Source organism: Melozone crissalis, unplaced genomic scaffold (genome assembly GCF_028551555.1).
Source record: "Melozone crissalis strain CALT ecotype California unplaced genomic scaffold, PUWL_Pcris_2 ptg000046l_1, whole genome shotgun sequence".
Classification (NCBI taxonomy): domain Eukaryota; kingdom Metazoa; phylum Chordata; class Aves; order Passeriformes; family Passerellidae; genus Melozone; species Melozone crissalis.
In genome coordinates, this window is record NW_026535824.1 from 14,256,190 (window position 1) to 14,274,782 (window position 18,593).

At 48.4% G+C, this 18,593-nt stretch overlaps 1 pseudogene; it reads left to right on the forward strand.

The window, feature by feature from the left end:
* The window catches only part of LOC128943499 (serine/threonine-protein kinase pim-1-like), a 253,989-nt pseudogene that overhangs the window by 152,110 nt on the left and 83,286 nt on the right, over window positions 1–18,593 (forward strand).

Here is an 18,593-nt window from a genome sequence, read left to right on the forward strand (position 1 = left end):
CTGAGGCAGATGAGGGAAAATTCTGACAGACTCTCACACCCAGGGCATTGCCATGGCACAGGGGCAGGGAAAATGTATTGGCTGTATGCAGCAGTGAGAAAGGCACTGGCCCAGGCAGCTGCTGCCATGTGGGCACAAGCTCTGCTGCCCAGGAGGGTCCCGTAGTGCAGAGGTTTGCAGATGGACACGGAGCAGTCATAGCACATGATGGTCAGGAGGGAAAGCTCTCCTGAGATGAAGAACAAAAAGAAAAAGAGCTGTGCAGCACATCCTGTGTAGGAGATGTTCCTGGTGTCCCAGAGGAAATTGTGCATGGCTTTGGGGACAGTGGTACAGATGCAGCCCAGGTCAGTGAGGGCCAGGTTGAGCAGGAAGAGGAACATGGGCGTGGGCAGGTGGTGGCCGCAGGCTACGGCGCTGATGATGAGGCCGTTGCCCAGGAGGGCAGCCAGGGAGATGCCCAGCAAGAGGCAGAAGTGCAGGAGCTGCAGCTGCCGCATGTCTGTCAATGCCAGCAGGAGGAAGTGCCTGATGGAGCTGCTGTTGGACATTTGCTGTGTCTTGGCATGGGGATCTGTAACAAAAAGTAACCATGGAATAGTTGGGTTTGGAGAGGACTTGAAATATCCCTGCACAGCCTTGGGGCACTTTCCCCCCCTGCCCAGGGCTCTGCTGCCTGGAGCTGTCCCTGCCAGCAGTTGCTTCTCTGTGCCCAGGGCTGGGCCCTGCCAGTGCTGCCAGAGCCCAGCCCAGCCCAGCCCTGGGGGCTCAGCTCTGCCCTGCAGACCCCTCTCAGCTCTAGCACTGCCCAGCGGATGCTCTGGCTCTGCAGGATCAGATGGCAACGTCAGAGCAACCCTGAGGAGGCTGGAAAAGCGACACTGATGTGCAATCATAGCCTCCAATTATGTACTTTAATTAGTCCCTGGAGAGGCTTTGTCAGTAACAACAGACAGTGGGGCTCATTAATGCTTCAAGGTACTTCAGTTTTTTAAGCTACTTGGTGTTTTACTTTTGATACAGACTATGAGAAGGATTGTGCAGTCACAGCCTCCAATTATCTACTTTAATTAGTCCCTGTAGAGGCCTTATCATTAATGAGAGTCCATGGGGTTATTAATGCTTCAAGGTACTTTGGTTACTTTAAGGTACTTGGTGTTTCCCCATTTCATACAAACTCTATGACAAATTTGTGCAATCATGGCCCCAATTATCTGGTTTAATGAGTCCCTTGAGAGTTTTGTACTGACACTCAGTGGAGCTTATTAATACCTTGAGATACTCAAGGTTTTTAAGGTACTTTTGATTTTCTTTTCCACACTGATTCTCTGAGAGGTTTTTGTGCCATCCTGGCCTCCAATTCTCTCCTCCAAGGAGTCCATGAGGAGTCTGTGTTGGGGATGGACCTCAGTGGGGGCCATTCATGCTTTGAGACTGTTTGGGTGCTTCCTCTGACTCTGACTCCTGGCAAGGTTTGTGCAATCTCCTCTCAAGCCCTGAGGTTCAAGGGCTCAGCTCCAAATGCACCACGGAGCTCATTAGAATCAGGCAAGTCCTGACAAACCATGGCTCTCCTTCGATTTCCCTCTATTCTTGTGCCGTTCATCAGGAAGGTTTCTGTAGTGGTTTTGGTTTGCCATTTTGAGATTTCTTGGCAAATGCTTTAATTACTGTGATGGGTTCAGTGTTGGCTAATTACCAGTGCACTCACTGGAATATACTTATTCATTTCCTGCTGTGAGATAGGATTAGGAAGAAGGCAAAGTAGGCTCAAAACTTTAAAATGGTATAAAGAAAAATTACAAAAGTAACTAAAAGATTAAGTAATAAAAGGCTATAAGAAAAGTTTATCAATGGTAACTAAAAGAAAGAGGAATAAGAATCAGAACAAAACTTTCAGAACACTCTTCTTCTCCTTAAAAACTTTTCTTCCTTACTGAAAATGTAAGGAGACAAAACGTAAAATTTTCAGTCAGTTTAGCACCTCTGGAATAGTTTTGTTCAGTTCACTTAAGGAGAGGAGTCTCTCTATTGTGCTATGGAGACTTCTCCACAAGAAAACCGTTCTCTCGTGGCTCTCAATTCCACAAATAGCAGTCCCCTAAAAAATCTGAAATTGTCAAGTCCTGTGGGATCTCAGCCTCTCAGAATTGGGGGACAGAGTGAACAAGACCACCCCTGGGGGGCTCGGGAGTCCTGGAATGTTGCCAGAAATGTCTGGTGGCTGGACTTTGATCCTACAGGGGAGATGACATCAGTATGAGGATAGGAGGATTTCACCGGGGTGAACGGTGAAGGGATAAGTTAATTGGAGTGTGAGATACAGGGTTTAAGATTTCTGTACAGGGGAGTCTAGAGAAGTAAGATGGAGGAATTGGGGCGTGCCCTTCTCCTTCTTCTTCTTCCTCTAGGCCTCCATCTTCTGTGGTGATGTTGGCACTCCGGGATTGGACCTTACTAGGGGAACACTGGTTAATAAGGGTAGAGGGTATTGGAGAAAAATGATAAATATTGTATACGTAACTCCAAGTATAAAGATAGGTGGCCGCCCCAGGGGCTCTCAGTGTGTGCCCATGGCTGACTGCTGAGCAGAACTCTGTCAGGCCAAGAGAAAATCTTTTAGATAAGCAATTAATAAACACCGAGACCGAGAACAGATCTGAAGTTTCCTCTCGTCCTTTCGAACCCGGGCGGCCCAAGGCCATCTTTGGGCTTTTTCCAGACCATCTAAACAGCCCCAAAATCCGACAAAGTCCCTCCAATTTTATCACCACTTTTTCCACAGCTGTGTTTATGGGCCATGTCAACTTATGGGATATTAAAGATGAGCTGTTTAAGAGCAAACGTTCTCTTGTTTAAGAGCAAAGGTTCTCTTCATCTATTTCTGAAATCATCTTCATCTCTGGGAACAGAAGTCTTATCTCCCTGATGAAATAAACATGGCAGGAGACTTTTTCTCCTTTTAATGCCTTTAATTAAAGTGATCAGCTCATAATTGGGCAGCTCCACGGGTCTGCAGTCTCCGTCGGCTGTCCCAGCGTGATGAGGAGGAGAAGGATATGCACAGCTTTATCCACTAGGAGCAGAGCTGGGGGTCCAGTCCTCGTAGGAGCCAAATGTTAATCTTCGCAGCCTCGCCCCCTCCAGGTCCTGGTTTCAGGATGACTTTTGTGCTCAGGGTGAGGGGCTACAAAGGTCTCCAGTATCTCTGCAGGCTCAGCACTCTGCTCCTCACATTCAGACATCACTCTAATTTCCTAACTTTATGTTAGCTCATTGTTTTGGGGGTCTTTTCAGTAAGTTTGGAGTAGTAGCTTCTCATGGCATGCTGGTCCTGAAGTTAGTTTGCATGCACCCCCTCCCAAGTCTCAGTCCCTTCTCCTCACCGTTTGGGGAAGTCCCCACCCTTCTCAGGAGAAGAGCCATTAATTTAGCTCCAGCAGGGGCCTTTACTGATACAAAAAAGAACCATTAATGATAACGACTTGTAATTATCATAACAAACAAGTTATGATATGAACAAACTTTAGCAGCACAGCAACAGTGGTCTGACTAGTTTTTGTAACTTTTTTTTACAGAAAAATTGGCAGAATTTTGTTTATAACAGTCCCCCCTCTTCTTCTTTGATCGAGCTTAAATTTAAGCTTGCATCAACTTGCAATTTCTGACCGATGAGCTTCATATTTCTTTAATTTTTGGTATTGATTATAAATTTCTTGCGCACTCTGGTAATCGTGGTTACTTAACTTCGTTACCTTTCTTGGTTTCTTTAGGTTGGTCTGCATGGCCAATGCTACTATTTTAATTGTCCTGGTTTAGGGCAAATTTGTTAAAAAATCTGAAAAGGATCCTCCAGAAAGCAAAACCCACACGGCCCCTCCCCCCAACCGGTTCGGGAAAAAATTCCTCGGAGAGAGGTGGAAAGAACCTGTTTATTTGACTGGCCCAGCACCCCCCCAGCACACAAAATGAACAATACCAGCTGACACCGCTCTGAGAAAGATGACAAAATCAGAAAGTCTCTTTCGGGGGTGGTTGCTCTGTTCTCAGTCCCTCCGGCGCTGGGGCAGCTGCTGCAGCCAAACCTTCGGTGTTCCCGGGTCCCAGTCCGGAGCAGGTTCGAGATGGTCACAGCAACAGGAGAGGAGAAACAGTCCGGGAAGGAATTTGGACTGTTTAGCTAGAACTAGCTAATAAGCAGAAGCAAAAGCGAGAGCAGAAGCAAGAGCAGAAAAGCAAGCAAGCAAAGCAGCAAGCTGAAAGCAAGAAGTGAATAACAGCCCCAAGTACTGCCCGTCTCTGTGTCCCTGATAAGAGAAACCCAAACAAAACTTCCACTCTTCAGAGTCGGTCTTAAAGGCACAGAACAGATGAATGGGGATACAAGCATCATAACGTCACTCCAGGACAGGAAAACAAGCACAGTAAAAAGAGCAATCCTCCATGTATACACAGAGTGAGAAAAACTACTTTTTCCCATACATCCTTATTGAAAATCCATAGGTTATCTCACCAACTGGAATCAAGTGTAAGAGTTTGTTCTTGGTTATTTACACACGCTAATTTTTTTTTTATTTCATTTGAAATGTTTCTAATAATTGCATCCTTCATCTTTAATACTCCCTGGAGCCTGATGATTCTATTTAACATAGATATTGGGGTCTGAACTTGGCTTTACAATTTTGGACTTTCTCTATTTCTATTGCACTTTGCTTCTTCTGTTTGGTTTCTCCTAAATCATTGCATATAGGCACTCCTAAACTTGATCCAGTTTCTTTGGGTAATAAGAAGAAAGCTGGTTTTATTATTCTAGCTGTGCAGCTGCCAGACCAGTCTTCTGACAATTTAGTGTATGCTGTAGTACTAGAGATCAAAACCAGGTGTTTAGAGCTCTCCCGAAATGTGTCATCAGTTTCTGTTGGGCATTTCCAATATTTACACAGTTCTTTCATTTTCCAAACGAGTTTATCTCTTTTTCAGTACACTCATAACATTCATATACTTCATAGTGGGTACACTTGTTCTTTCTTTTTTTCAACAGACTCTAATTTGTTTGGATCTCTTGGGATCCCCTGGGTAGCTGAATATTTTACTGCTAAATACTTGTTACAAACCATCTTTCTTACTGTTTTTACAATTTCTTTTCTTTTTACTAGATCTACTGAGCTTGTTTCAGCAGCATCCCACTCAAAGCACAACCAGGCTTCTCCTATAGGGCACTCTCCCAGGAGTGGCTGCCTAAAAGTGGCAGTATTCTGGGCCATCTAATGCATTGTCTTATTTTTCTGATAAAGGACCAATTGGGAGAGGTTAACGCAAGTAGGGTTAGAATTGATGAGGACTCCAGACAAGGAGCTCACTTCTTCCTCCTCATAGAGGGGTTGGTAGCACTCACTGCCCGGCTCTCCTGGGCTCCCCAGAGCACCACCAGCAATCAGAGTCATCATTACTACCCTTCCCAAGAGTCCTGTATGGGTCATCTTGCAGAGCCTGCCCACCCGGCCTTGCCTCTTGGGGAATTTTACTGAGAAGAAGCTTCCAAGCTCTTTAGAGTCTCTTCTACCCGCTTCTCTGGTTAAACTTCTCTTGGTCTTTTCTCTACCAATTTTGGTTTCTCTTAGTGGAGTGCTCTGTAGGGGATTAACCTGGAGTCTTTAGAGCCAAATTGGGGAACTTAACTAGAATTACTTATTTACAGTCTTAAACTTTTTACAAACTTATTTTACACACAGAACTGTCTAGAAACATTTTAAGCTATGTTAGGGCTCTAATACCAATTATTTTCCTATACAGTTCAGTCTTTTTGACTCCTCCTTCTGAGAGTCAACTTTAAATCTTTTGGTCTTTTTATCGCAGTATACTCGGATGAATTAACTTGTGATGTGGTTGAATCCTGTCCAGTGCCCGGAGATGAGAGTGATGCAGAATCTGGTCCAATGCCAGAGAGAGAAGCTGATGTCAGATCTGGTCCTATACCTGGGGATGAGACTGGCCCTTTTATTCTTGTAATGTGAGTCCAACCTTTTTGTCTGGTCCGCACAGCCGAATTAGTGATGAGGAGTACCTGAAAGGGGCCTTCAAATTTAGGCATTAATGGTCCTGTATTCCATGATTTTATCAAAACCCAGTCTCCTGGGCTTAGTTATGTCTTCAACTTTCGTGTCAAGAGGGGAAGTTTGGGGGAGGTATCCTCCTTTTCTAAGTCCTTCCAGAGTTCTTCCAATTATCTCTAAATACTTTCTGGTAGCCTCTTCCCCTTCCAGATAGTCTCCTATGCTATGGGGTGTTAACAAGAATGGCAGTCCAAACATCATTTCATAAGGTGAAATTCTTATGTCAGACCGAGGTCTTGTTCTGATGCGCAAAAGCGCTAGGGGCAAACACTTTTGCCAATTCATTTTTATTTCTTCAATCAATTTAAATAATACATTTTTGAGAGTTTTGTTCATCCGCTCCACCCTCCCAGAACTCTGGGGGTGCCACGGAGTATGTAATTTCCATTTTATTCCTAAAGCTCCAATTATATTTTGCAATGTTTGGGACACAAAATGTGGACCTCGGTCTGAGTCTATTGTGTTCACCATTCCATATCTGGGGATAATGTTGTCTAGGATTACTTTTGCTACAACTTGAGTTGTTTCCCTTCTGGTTGGGAAGGCTTCTACCCAATGGGTGAGATGATCTACTATAACCAGTAAATATTTGTATCCTTGCACTGGGGCCATCTCTGTGAAATCTATCTGTATGCTTTGGAAAAGTCTTAAAGCTAATTCTCTCCCTCCAGGTGCTACTTTTCTCATGACTTTCTGGTTCCCTTTTTGACAAATGACACACCCTCTTGTAATTGCTTTGGCTAGGCCATATACACCTATGCATAGGTTATTTCTTAAGAAATGATCACATAGTCCTTGAACTCCCCAATTAGTTAATTTATCTAATTCTGTTAGCACTGTCCGAGCCAGTGCTTTATTCAAAAACACCCGTCCATCTGACGTTAACCATTCCCCTCGTTGCCCTTGGAGTAACTTTAAATATTTTATAGCCTCCAATTCTTTTTCACTAAATACAGGTTCTTCTCTTCTTTCTCCTTCTTCAGGTGTTGTTCCTGCTTTAACATTTTTTACTGGATCCCCTGGTTCTAAAGCTGCTTCTTTTGCTATCTGATCAGCCAGTTGGTTTCCTCTAACTTCAAGACTGTCTCCTCTTTGATGCCCCTTTATATGGACCACTGCTATTTCTGTAGGTTTCTGTAGAGCTTCTAACACTGCTCTAAGCTCTCATGGGCTAAGCTTTTTCCTTTTGAACTTAAATATCCACATTCCTCCCATATTTCCCAACTGTGTGAACTATCCCATATGCATATTGGGAGTGTGTATAAATGGTTCCCCGGTCCCCCTCCAGTAAGTCCAGTCCCCTCTTCAGGGCATATATTTCACAGCTTTGAGCTGACCAATTTGGGGGTAGTTTCCCTTTTTCATCAATTTGCAATGTTTCTCCATCTGTAATAGCATAACTTGAAGCCCTTTTTCCATCTACTACCCTCAAAGAGCCATCTATGAATAAGATTCTTCCAGTTGCTAGAGGCTGATCTTCTAAATCTTCTCTTACTTTTGTTTGGAGGTTAACCAATTCAAGGCAATCATGTTCTAAATTCTCTATAGGCTCTCCCATTAGGAATTGTGCTGGATTGAGGGCATTGGAAGTCATAAATTCTAAGTCCTCTGTGTTCATTAGTATTATCTCATACTTTAATATTCTGGCATCAGTTAGCCACTGCTGAGCCTTCTGTCTCGGTACCGCCTTAAGGTTGTGAGGAGTATGTACTTCAACTTTTCCTTGTAAGGTCCATTTTTGAGTCTCCTCTATCAGGATTGCAGTTGCTGCTACTGCTTGTGTACACACTGGCCAGCCTCTAGCCACTGGATCTAACAATTTGGAGATGTAAGCCATGGGTTTTCTGCAACCTCCCCACTCTTGAGTTAGTACACCATAGGCTATACCCCCTTCCGCACTCGCAAACAGGTCAAAGCCCTTCCTGAGGTCTGGTAAGCTTAGGACTGGGGCAGAAGGCAATTTGCCTTTTAGGTTCTCCAACTGTCGGTCATCTTCAGCTGTCCAAATCAGGGGATCTGGAGCTACTAATATATTGTATAAAAATTTTACACTCTGTGTGTATTGATCTAACCATAACTTGCAATATCCAAACAGGCCCAGGAGTTTTTTCACATCTCTTTTTGTTTTTGGGGCCGGGAGAGCTAAAATGTCTGAAATTCTGTCATGGCTTAACTTCTTATACTCCCCTCCTATTATGTGCCCCAGGTATGTTACTTTTGATTCCACAAATTGTAGTTTTTCTTGGGAAACTTTTAATCCTTTCTCCCCTAGAAAATTCAAAAGCTTAATACTAGTTTGTCTGACCTGATTATAGATTTATAGTGTTATAGATTTGAAGGACGCTTTCTGGGCATATCCTCTAGCAAGGGAATGTAGAGATTGTTTTGCCTTTGAATGGGAGGACCCGAGTACAAAAAGGAGACAACAGCTAAGGTGGACCTGATTGCCACAAGGGTTCACGGATTCCCCCAACCTCTTTGAACAAGCTTTAGAGAATTTGTTGGAACAATTTGTCCCTGAAGATGAAGTGCAGATCCTGCAGTATGTTGATGACCTGATGGTGTCAGGAAAGGGAAAAGATCCAGGTCAGACAATCAGAGAGATAAATTATTTACTTGGTTGCTAAAAATGTATAGATTTAAAAAATTATTAAAAAGTGCAGGATATTATATTAATTAGAATAATATGTTTATTATTTTTTTATTAATAATTTATATTTTTAAGGAAAACTGCTTAAATTTTTATATGTTTTGGAATGTCACTCCCAGGTGGGTGATGTCAGACATGGTGAGGCTGGGGGTGAAGAGCAGTTTGTCCAAAGAGGCTCAGCCTGCAATGGGCTCATTCTTCTCTGTGCCCAGACCTCCTAAGGAGTCATTCAGCATAAAGATCTCTTGGGGGAATGCTTCTATCCCCTCTTCTCATAACTGGAAAACAAAAAAATACTCGTGAATAAAAACCAAAAATCATGATGTGCACTCTGGAATCTCCCTCCTGAAGACAACTCCAAACTGACTCCAGTCACTGCACAAGCCCTGGAGACTCAAAGACAATGGAAGGGTGACAAAGAGCTCCTGAGGGCTTTCTGTATTTTAATCAGCCCCACACTGGATTTGGGGCTGGGTCCAGGAGCCTCAGGCGCTCAGAGAAGGATGAAGAAGCTGCTCAAGGAGTCAGCAGCAAAACTCCAAGTCCCTTGGAGCAGCACTGGGCCCCAGTGAGGGCAGGGAGTGCCAAAGGCTGCCCAGGGCCTGGTGAGAGCAGATTCTTGAGGCAAGGATTGCAGGGAGCCAAAGGCTCTGAGCAGGGAACTGCAATGCTGAGCAAGGCCTGGGCGGGCTGGGGGAAGCAGAAAGGCCAAGCCCTGAGCCCAGCCTGGGCCAGCAGGGCCTGTCCCTCACAGCTGCCTTGGGGCTGTTTGTGGGCCAGGGGGATGTGAGGGGCAGCAAGGACAAATGTCATAAACCTGCAGCCCCTGCCAGCCTCCCCAGGGAGGCCGAGGGAGAAGCAAAGTGCAGCCCCTGCCAGGAAAGTTCCTCCTGTGGGGCCTCCAGAGGCGCTGCCCGAGCCCAGGGCACAAAGGCCTGGGTGCCTGTGACCCTGCCAGCCCTGCCCAGCCCTTGGCCATCTGTCCTGCAGGCTGCGCCCCCTGGGCGTGCTGCTCCTCTGCCCTGGCCGGCTGCACTCGCCCATCTCGCTGTGCCCCAGCATTTCTCACCCAGCGTTGCTGTGCCCTCCCTGGGCTCCCTGCACCCAGCGCTGCCGGCTCCTGGCACACAGAGCCCGTCCATGGCCCAGCCTCATGCTGCCACACCTCCAGCACCAACATGCTGCCCTGCGAGGGACTTTGCTTTCTCCTCAGATCCAGCCTGAACTCTCCAAGCTTCACTTTGGGGAGGTTTCCTGCAATTCCCACTGCCAAGGAAAGCTCTGTCTCCTGCTGGTCACAAACAGAGAAGGGCTGGTGGGAGATGTGGTGGTCAGAGGCTGTTTGGGGCACAATGACCATGAAATTATTGAGGTTTTATATATTCTGTGAAAGGAGGGGCATCATCAAATCTTCTGCATTGGATTTTTAAGAGCAGACTTCAGCCTATTCAGGATGCAGATTTGGAGAGTACTGAATCAGGTACTGATTTTTTAAAGGGAAACAGCCCTTAAAAGCAAAGGATTCCAGGAAGGATGGACACCCTTCAAGATAGAAATTTCAAAGGAGCAGCAACAGCCTTTACCTCTGTGCCCAAAACTGAGTTAGCATGAGAAAGGACGGGCCTGGCTGGGCAGGGAGCAAATTACATTATACGAATTACATGATACAATCATCATGTAGCCAACACAGGACAGGCAGGAAACTCAGGAAATTTTTAAGAATATCGCTAGGTCATTTAGAAAGAAAATTAGAGAGGTGAAAGATTAATTAGGACTTAATCAGGCCACTTCTTTGAAGGATAACAAAATATATCTTATAAATGCATTCATGGCAAAAGAAGGGTTGAGGACAACCTCCATTTCTTATTGTGGGGGATATGGTTACCAAAGATGAGGAAAAGACTGAGGTACTTAACCTTTCTTTGCTTTCAAAAGTAAGAGTAATTTAAAAAATAAGACAGTTTCCAACCAGAACAAGTGTTCTCCTGGCCTGGTAGATGGGGACAGAGAGCAGAACAGCCCCCCTGGAATCCAGGAGGAAGCAGCTGGAGACCTGCTGAGCCACTCAGATGCTCACAGGTGTCTCTAGGACCAGATGGGATCCTTCCCAGGGGGATGAGGGAGCTGGTGGATGAGCTCCCCAATCTGCTCTCCATCATTTACCATCAGTGCTGGCTCAGCAGGGCGGTCCCAGAGGACTGGAGGTGCCAATGTGAGCTCATCCCCAAGAAGGGCTGGAAGGAGGATCTGGGGAACTCCAGGCCTGTCAGCCTGACCTAGGTGCCCGGCAAGGTGTTGGAACAGATCACCTTGAGTGCCATCACAGAGCACCCACAGGATGGCCGAGGGGTCAGAGCCAGCCAGCATGGATTTCAATGTCTGCATTGATGATCTGCATGAGGGGACTGAGTCCAGCATCAGCAAATTTGCAGATGACACCAAGGTGGGTGTGAGTGTGGATCTGCTGGAGGGCAGGGGGGCTCTGCACAGGGACCCGGACAGGCTGGATCCAGGACCCAAACCCAACAATGTGAGGTTGAACAAGTCCAAGTGCCGGGTCCTGCATGTTGGACACAACAACTCCTGCAGCTCTATAGGCTGGGGACAGAGTGGCTGCACAGCAGCCAGGCAGAAAGGGACCTGCAGGGGTGATGGACAGCAGGCTGGACATGAGCCAGCAGTGTGCCCAGGTGGGCAAGAAGGCCAATGGCTCCTGGCCTGGATCAGGAATGGTGTGGCCAGCAGGAGCAGGGCAGGGATTCTTCCCCTGTGCTCAGCACTGCTTGGGCAGCACCTCAAGTGCTGTTTGCAGTTCTGGTGCCCCCAATTTAGGAAGGACATGGAGGGGCTGGAGCGTGTCCAGAGAAGGGCAACAAGGCTGGGGAGGGGTCTGGAGCACAAGGTCTGTGAGGAGTGGCTGAGGGAGCTGGGGTTGTTTACCCTGGAGAAGAGGAGGCTCAGGGGAGACAAGGTGGTGTCAGGGCACAGGGTGGACTTGATGATCTCCATGGCCTGTTCCAGCCTTGCTGATTCTGGGATTCTCTGAAACCACCCTTGGAGCAGTTGCAGGATGAGCCCTGGGCCTCCTCTTCAGAAGCTCCAGCAGCCCAGGTCCCTCAGCTTCTCCTGCCAGCCCCAAAGCCCATCCTGTCAGTCCTGCAGAGCCTCTGCAGCTCCTCCTCACTGCCCAGAACAGGGAACCCCAGAGCCAGACACAGCAGCCCAGATGTGCCCCCCTGGCCTGGGGTGCCTCTGCAAGGGAGCAGCACCAGGCACTGCAGGAGCCTGCAGACAATTCCTGCAGCACTTGCAGGATGATCCTGCTGCCCAAGGGACGTTCCCATGTATAGTATAGGTGGCTTTTGAGTCCTAGTAAAATATCTGTATTGTACTTGAATATCTGTATATAGGCCTTGCCCAGGTAAGTCCCAGTTGTTCTCGATGGGCTGCAGCTGTGATGTCCTTCATTGGGCTGCAGCTGTGGCTAGTGAAGATAACTGGGATAAAAGGGGGTGGGTTGGCCAGTCAGGGAGAGCCTTGTGGGTGCCCTGACTAAGAAGGAAAAACCTGCAGAAGGAGGAGTCTGTGCTGTGTAGGTCTTTAGCTATAGGAAAACGCCGAGGAGAGGAGGTATGGGACTAGAGAAATATGGGACTTTAGAAACAGTATGTGACTCTAGAAATATAATAACAACACCCATGGGGCCAAGTCAGGAACTGCAATAGGGAGTGGGGCCAGAGAGGAAAGGGCAAGCATGGATGAGCTGTTTGCAGGGGAGGGAACAGGGGTGGGCAATGGGAAGACATTTGTATCAGGAAGAGTAAAGAAAGCAAAGGTGATGCCAAAGAAATGCTCAGGGCAGTTTGGGGGTGGCTGCCAGGCATCCCTGGCTCTGACCAACAGCATCTGCAGTGGCACAGGAAACTCCCAGCTGATGGGAACAAACTTTCTGGCTGACTGCAGAGGCCAGGACAAAGCTGAGTGGTTTCCCTGGTGTCCCCCAGCCCTTGCTGGCCCCAGGGGCTGATGGCATTTGTGCTCCCGCTCAGGTTCATGTCCCCACAGCAACAGCATGGGGGTGCTCCCACCTGCTGTGTGCAATGCAAACAGGGGCTGCGGAGCCAGTGCTGCCGTGTCTGTGCCTGCAAGGATGGGGCACCTGTGTGAACTGGGGGAGAGGCCAGGGCTGCAGAGGGGGGATGTTGTTGGCAGCTCCATCAGGACGCTCTGGGACGCTGCCCTGGGCTGTGCAGTGCACTGGGGATGGATCAGCCCCTGCTCTGCTGCTCCTTTCTGTCTCCCCCAGGGCCCTTGCAGAGCCCCAGCTGTTGCTGCCCTCATCTGCCATGTCAGCCCTCAGGACAAAGCGGTGCCAGGGCTGTTCCAGGTACAATTCAGTGACATATGTTGGTGCCACGGCAACGCCCACGGTGACCCGTTCCTTGGTTTGGTGCCATAGCAGCCAATGCCTGGAGCCGTTGTGATGTTGGTGGCCATGGAAAGCTGCCCTGGCCCCTTGCTCAGGGCTGGTGTCAGTGCCCAGAGCCAGAGGGGATCCCTTGCTGGGGGCTGTGCCATGGCCACCTGCCCTGTGCCGCGCTGGCCACTCAGGCACCAGGAACCAGCAGCCAACGGCACTGCCAGGGCCAAAGGCCAGGTCAGCCAGACAGAAAGGGGCGGGGCTGGGCACTGTTTCCATGGCAACCGGCACTGGGGGGACACCTGGGTCACCCGTCCTGACAGTTGCCATGGAAACCCCTGGCAGGGACTGAGGGCACAGCCCCTGGCACTGAGACACTGCTGGGCCGGGTGCTGAGCACAGGGCTGAGCACGCAGAGATGGTTTTGTTCTTGCTGAGCTGCAGCACAGCCAAGGCCTGTCCTGCCCCTCGTCCAGCCATGCTGGGGAGGGGCTGGGGCTGCAGGGGAGCTGGGCAGGGGACACAGCCAGGACAGGGGAGCCCAACTGACCCCGGGCATACCCCAGACCAGAGCACATCATGCACAGGGTGTAAAGGGGGGAACAGGGAGGAAGGGGGGAACAGGGAGGAAGGGGGGAATTTTGGAGGGAGGGCTTTTGCCTTCCCAGGGAACACTTAGGCAAGAGGGGGCCCTGTTTCACCAGTGGGCAAGGTCACTACCAAAGACACAGACACCAACTTAAGGAATTATGTCATTTATATCATGCACAGCTGCAGAGATTTACAAAAGGATAAGCTCAGCAAAGCACATCATCATTAGCAAAGAATTACAAAAGAAGCTCAGCAATCCATCATAAGCCATCATTACATTTTGATGACCAATCCCTTGGTGAAACACCAGAGGTGTTTGTGGCAGACAAAGATTCTGGCTGACTATCAAGGTACACCTTACAGACATCAGTAGTACTTCAGTGACACCATTCTTTGTTCTTTTTTCTCAATCTCATTCCAATTAGGAACAAGAATTCTGTTGTCCCTGGCGCTGGCACCTTTTTAATTCCAGAATAATGCCCCGAGGCCCTTTGCTGTTCAGCTTTACCAAGCTGTCTGTGGCTAACAAGGCTTGGGGGGCCCTTTCCCCTCTGGCTGGAAGGGGCCGGGTCCCAGTCCCTGAGGGGCACCCAGGCTCCTGGATGGAATTCCTGTGCAAGTCCCTCAGTGTCACAGCAGCCTTCACATGGAGCCCCGTGGATCAGAGCATTTTCCACAGGGGCCCTTGGGGCAAACAGAGAAGATCTGGTCTGGCAGGATGTGTAAAACAGTATCCTGTCAGATCTCCTTGTTCTCACACAGAATCCTTTGCTGCAGGGACACATTCCCATTGTTCCTGCCCAGGTTTCAGGACTCAGAGTTGTCTTTCCTAGGAGCTGCTCCTTCAGCTGCCTTGGGAGGGCCATTTGGCCTCTGGACCAACACTCTGGCTCCATTATTAGGGCTGCTGGATCCAAACCCTTTATCTCCACAAACGGTGGTGACTGGAGCTGGATCTCCTTTTTTCACAATCATTCTTAAAATTGCAAAATCGATAATTGTGCTACCCTGTCATGGGGTTGAATAATCCTATATTGTTCATTATTGTTTACAGAATTACTGTAATTTCTCCTTGATATTCTGCATCAATTCCTCCTGCCATGACAGGACCACTTTGCAAGGCCAAGCTCCAAGGGAGCAGTTACCAAAGCAAAGTGTCCTGGAGGAATCTGAATTCTTCTTTCAGAATTGATAGCTCTCATTTGCTTTGAATTTATCCTAATGAATTCCAATGCATGAAGGCCCAGCCCTGCAGCCTCTGGGCTGGCCCTGCCAGGGGCCATCACAGCCAGAACAATTTCCCAGGCAGCCCAAGTCTCACTGCCCATGGCTGGATTTGCAAATTGGGGGCAGCCGTGCACAGCCAGGGGGTTTCTATTTCCCCAGTGGGCCATTGTGAAGGGCATGGAGCACATCCGGGAGATGGGTTCTCCATGGGAAAGTTCCCATCTCCTCATTTTTTCAACTGCTCTTTTAACAACCCCTTCACCCATTCAAGGAATCCTGCAGCTTGTGCATAGTCTGGTACATGAAAAACCCTGCAGACAAAATCACTGTGTTTTTCACAGGAATGGACAAAGCATTCTGCATCACAGTATCAGCAAACCCTGTAAAAATAACCAATTTCCTCCCTTCCTCCTTTTTCCATTGTATACAATCTCACAAAGTTGACCACTGACATTAGGGTCCTGGCCAATCCTGTTCTGTAGGATATTTAGTGTTACATCCCTGAGCAGCCAAAGATACCAAATTAGTATTGTCAGCACTATTTCACATTATTATTATATGTACATATTTATATATAAATACAGATATAGACATGTAGATATAGACATATATACATTAAAAGCTATAAATATAAACATGAAGGTCTTATTATCCCATAAATATGTATATAGTTATTTATTATATTGATATTTCACTTGCACAAGTGCATCTGAGCTCAAGATTAAAACCTTCTTCTGTTGCTCCATGTGGGAGCATTCCAACAATCATTGTTCCTTCTGAAGGTGCTGTTTCCTATGTATTCTCAACAAATTCATCTTTGTCAGCCCAAACCCACAAGGTCTTTTCCTTTTCCATATGAAATTTCTGGATGCATTTGAAGCCATCCAGGGGTGCAGCTTCTTTTACCCGACTGCCCCACTGCTCACATGGGGCTCCGACCTCAGCCCACTCCAGAGCCAGGGAATTCCAGGGAAGGGCTTCCCAGCTGGGAATTTCTGATGGCACTGATTCCTCACATTTACACTGAACAAGTGACATTTTGTTGGGATCTGGCCAGACTGTGCCAGTTTTGTTTTACCAGTGGGCAGGGTCAGCACCAAAGACACAGACTCCAACTGAAGGAAGCAGTGTCATTTCCTGCAGTTCAGAGCAGCAAAGAATCACAAAAGGAGCAGCTCAGTAATGCACCCAACCATCCCCACCAAAGACTGCCTGCAGTGATTAAGAAAGATCCAGCAGCATTTACCCTCAGCCTTTACCATCCCCCGGACCCACACAGCAGCTGGGGAAGCTGTCACAGCCAAGGGCTGCAGAGCCACTCCTGGGCACTGGGAATTCCTGCAGGTGCCTCCAGCCCCAGGTGAGGCTCCAACCCCACTGGGAGAGGGCCCAGCTCTGACAGTGCTGAATGAACAAACTGACAGCACTGCTAGTGTGGCAACATCTGCTTTCATCCTCCTCTTGGGTCCCTCCCAAAGCCTGGCCAGGGCTCAAGGAGAAACCAAGGGAGGTGACTTTGATCCTTCAGCCCCAAACAAGGCCAGATATCAGATTTCATGGCCTTGTCTGGCTTCTAAATACACAAAGGTCAATACATGTCTCACTAATGAGTGGCTACATCTATTACAGGGCTAATGACCATGCATATTTCATTAGGGAGCAAATACAAAGATAACCTTTGGTTGGAAGGTTCATCCAGAGGCCACCTTTGGCTCAGGGCCTACTGTCCAGGTCCCACTCAGGGCTGGTGTCCAGGCCTTGGCACTTCAGGGACGTGGTTTAGTGCTGGGCTTGGCACTGCTGGGTGAGCGGCTGCACTGGGTGAGCTCAGAGGGCTTTTCCAACAGAAACGATTCTGTGATTCCATGATTCTATCCACTGCATTCAGCTGGGGCTATTTTAGCAGCATTACTTTGCTCCAAAAGTTCCCTCTTGCCCAGCTCCTGTGGCCTGAGGCTTCAGCTCCTTCAGCTCCTGGTGCTGAGTTGCTCATGCTGAACGAGACAAGTTGGAGAGAAGAACACAGTCCATGCAATTCCTTCTGGGACACGGAGAGGGGAGGCTGTGCAAACAGGAGCATTGTTTGCTGTGGCCACCTCTCTGCCCTTCACGCCTTTCAGCGCTTTGAACCAGCCAAGAGCTTTCTCCAAGAGTGCAATGGAGCAGCTGTTCCTGCTCCCAGGCCTGGCTCTCTCCAGTCTCTGCCCTTGCCTGGTTCTGTCCCTCTTGCTGTGCCCTCTGTTCCCCCAGGGCTCGCTGGCTGCTGCCCAGGACTGTGGCACTGGCACAGATCCAGTGCTCCAGAGCCTCCTTTCTGTGCCCTTGCAGCTGCCTGGGCACAGCAGCCTTTTCCATCTGGAAGCCCCCAATGGACAGGGTGTGCCCAGCTCCGTTCCCTGCACAGCCTCCAGGAGCCCAGGGCTGCCATCTCCAGTCCCTGCTGGCACTGGGGGCTCCCAGGTGCCTCAGGCTGCTGTGACACCGCTGCACACGGGAGGGAAGAGGGGCAGGGGCTGTGCTCAAAGTCAGCTCCATCTGCTGCTGCTGCTGCTGTGGGGTCATTTGTGCAGCCCTGTCTGCCCAGAGTCAGGGATCAGATCCTGCCAGTCTCTTCCAGCCCTGGCTGCTCAGAGTTTGGGCCTTGGAGCCTCAGGTGGCCAAAGGCAGCTGCTGCTGGTCCCTCTGTGTGCCCATGTTCAGCAGTGCTGCTCCATCAGTCTGTGCCCAGCAACGGGGAAAAGCCTCAGCCCTGCAGGGCCAGGAGCTGCCGGGCTCTGCCTGCGCAGCTCAGCCAGCAGGAAGGGAGCTGCTCCACACGGGAACCAGGAGCAAAGGACATTCCTTTGATAGGACATGTTTTCTATTTAAAGGATAAAAAAGGAAAAAGGAAAAATAATTGAAAATTTGTAAAAGATAAGAATAAAATCCAAGTATTAGTGAAAAAACATTACATACAGTTATTGAAAAAAACCAAACATAAATGCAAAGTTACATTCTTTGCATTAAGAGGTAAATGATCTTTTTAAAAAGAGAACTCAAGTATTTCCATTGTAAATGTGTTGATGGCATGGATCCATCTTTGTGACCTCAAAAGCCTCTTAAAAGATTTTGGGCTTTGTTTCCAACATTGGTATTTGAAATTGTGCTCGAAGCAAGAAGAAATTGCTTTGTGCCACTCCAGCTCCAAGCAGGACTGGAAACAGAAACTCTGTCAAAGCCCAAATCCTTTACAAGATGACCTTCCTTCTCACCCTGCGAATGAGCTGCACATTCCTTTTGAAACTGTCAGGGATTTCTTAAAAGACACAAAGTCCCACTTACGGCTTTTTGCTCTGGTTTGGAAGTGCAGAAGTGCAATTCTCCATCCACCAGCTCCAGACTGCACTGCCTCAGGAGCTCGGCCCACTCGCCAGCTTTGGCCCACTCGTGGCACTTCTAGAGGAAGAAAGTGCAATTGCACAATTCCAGCCAATCAAGAAGGAAGAACGGGACAGACAAAACACCCTGTGCAGATCCAGGCATTCAGCTGGGACTGTGGAGAGTCTGGGTCCTTGCCAGTTGGATGTGTGTCCCCAGCTGCAATCTCTGGGCC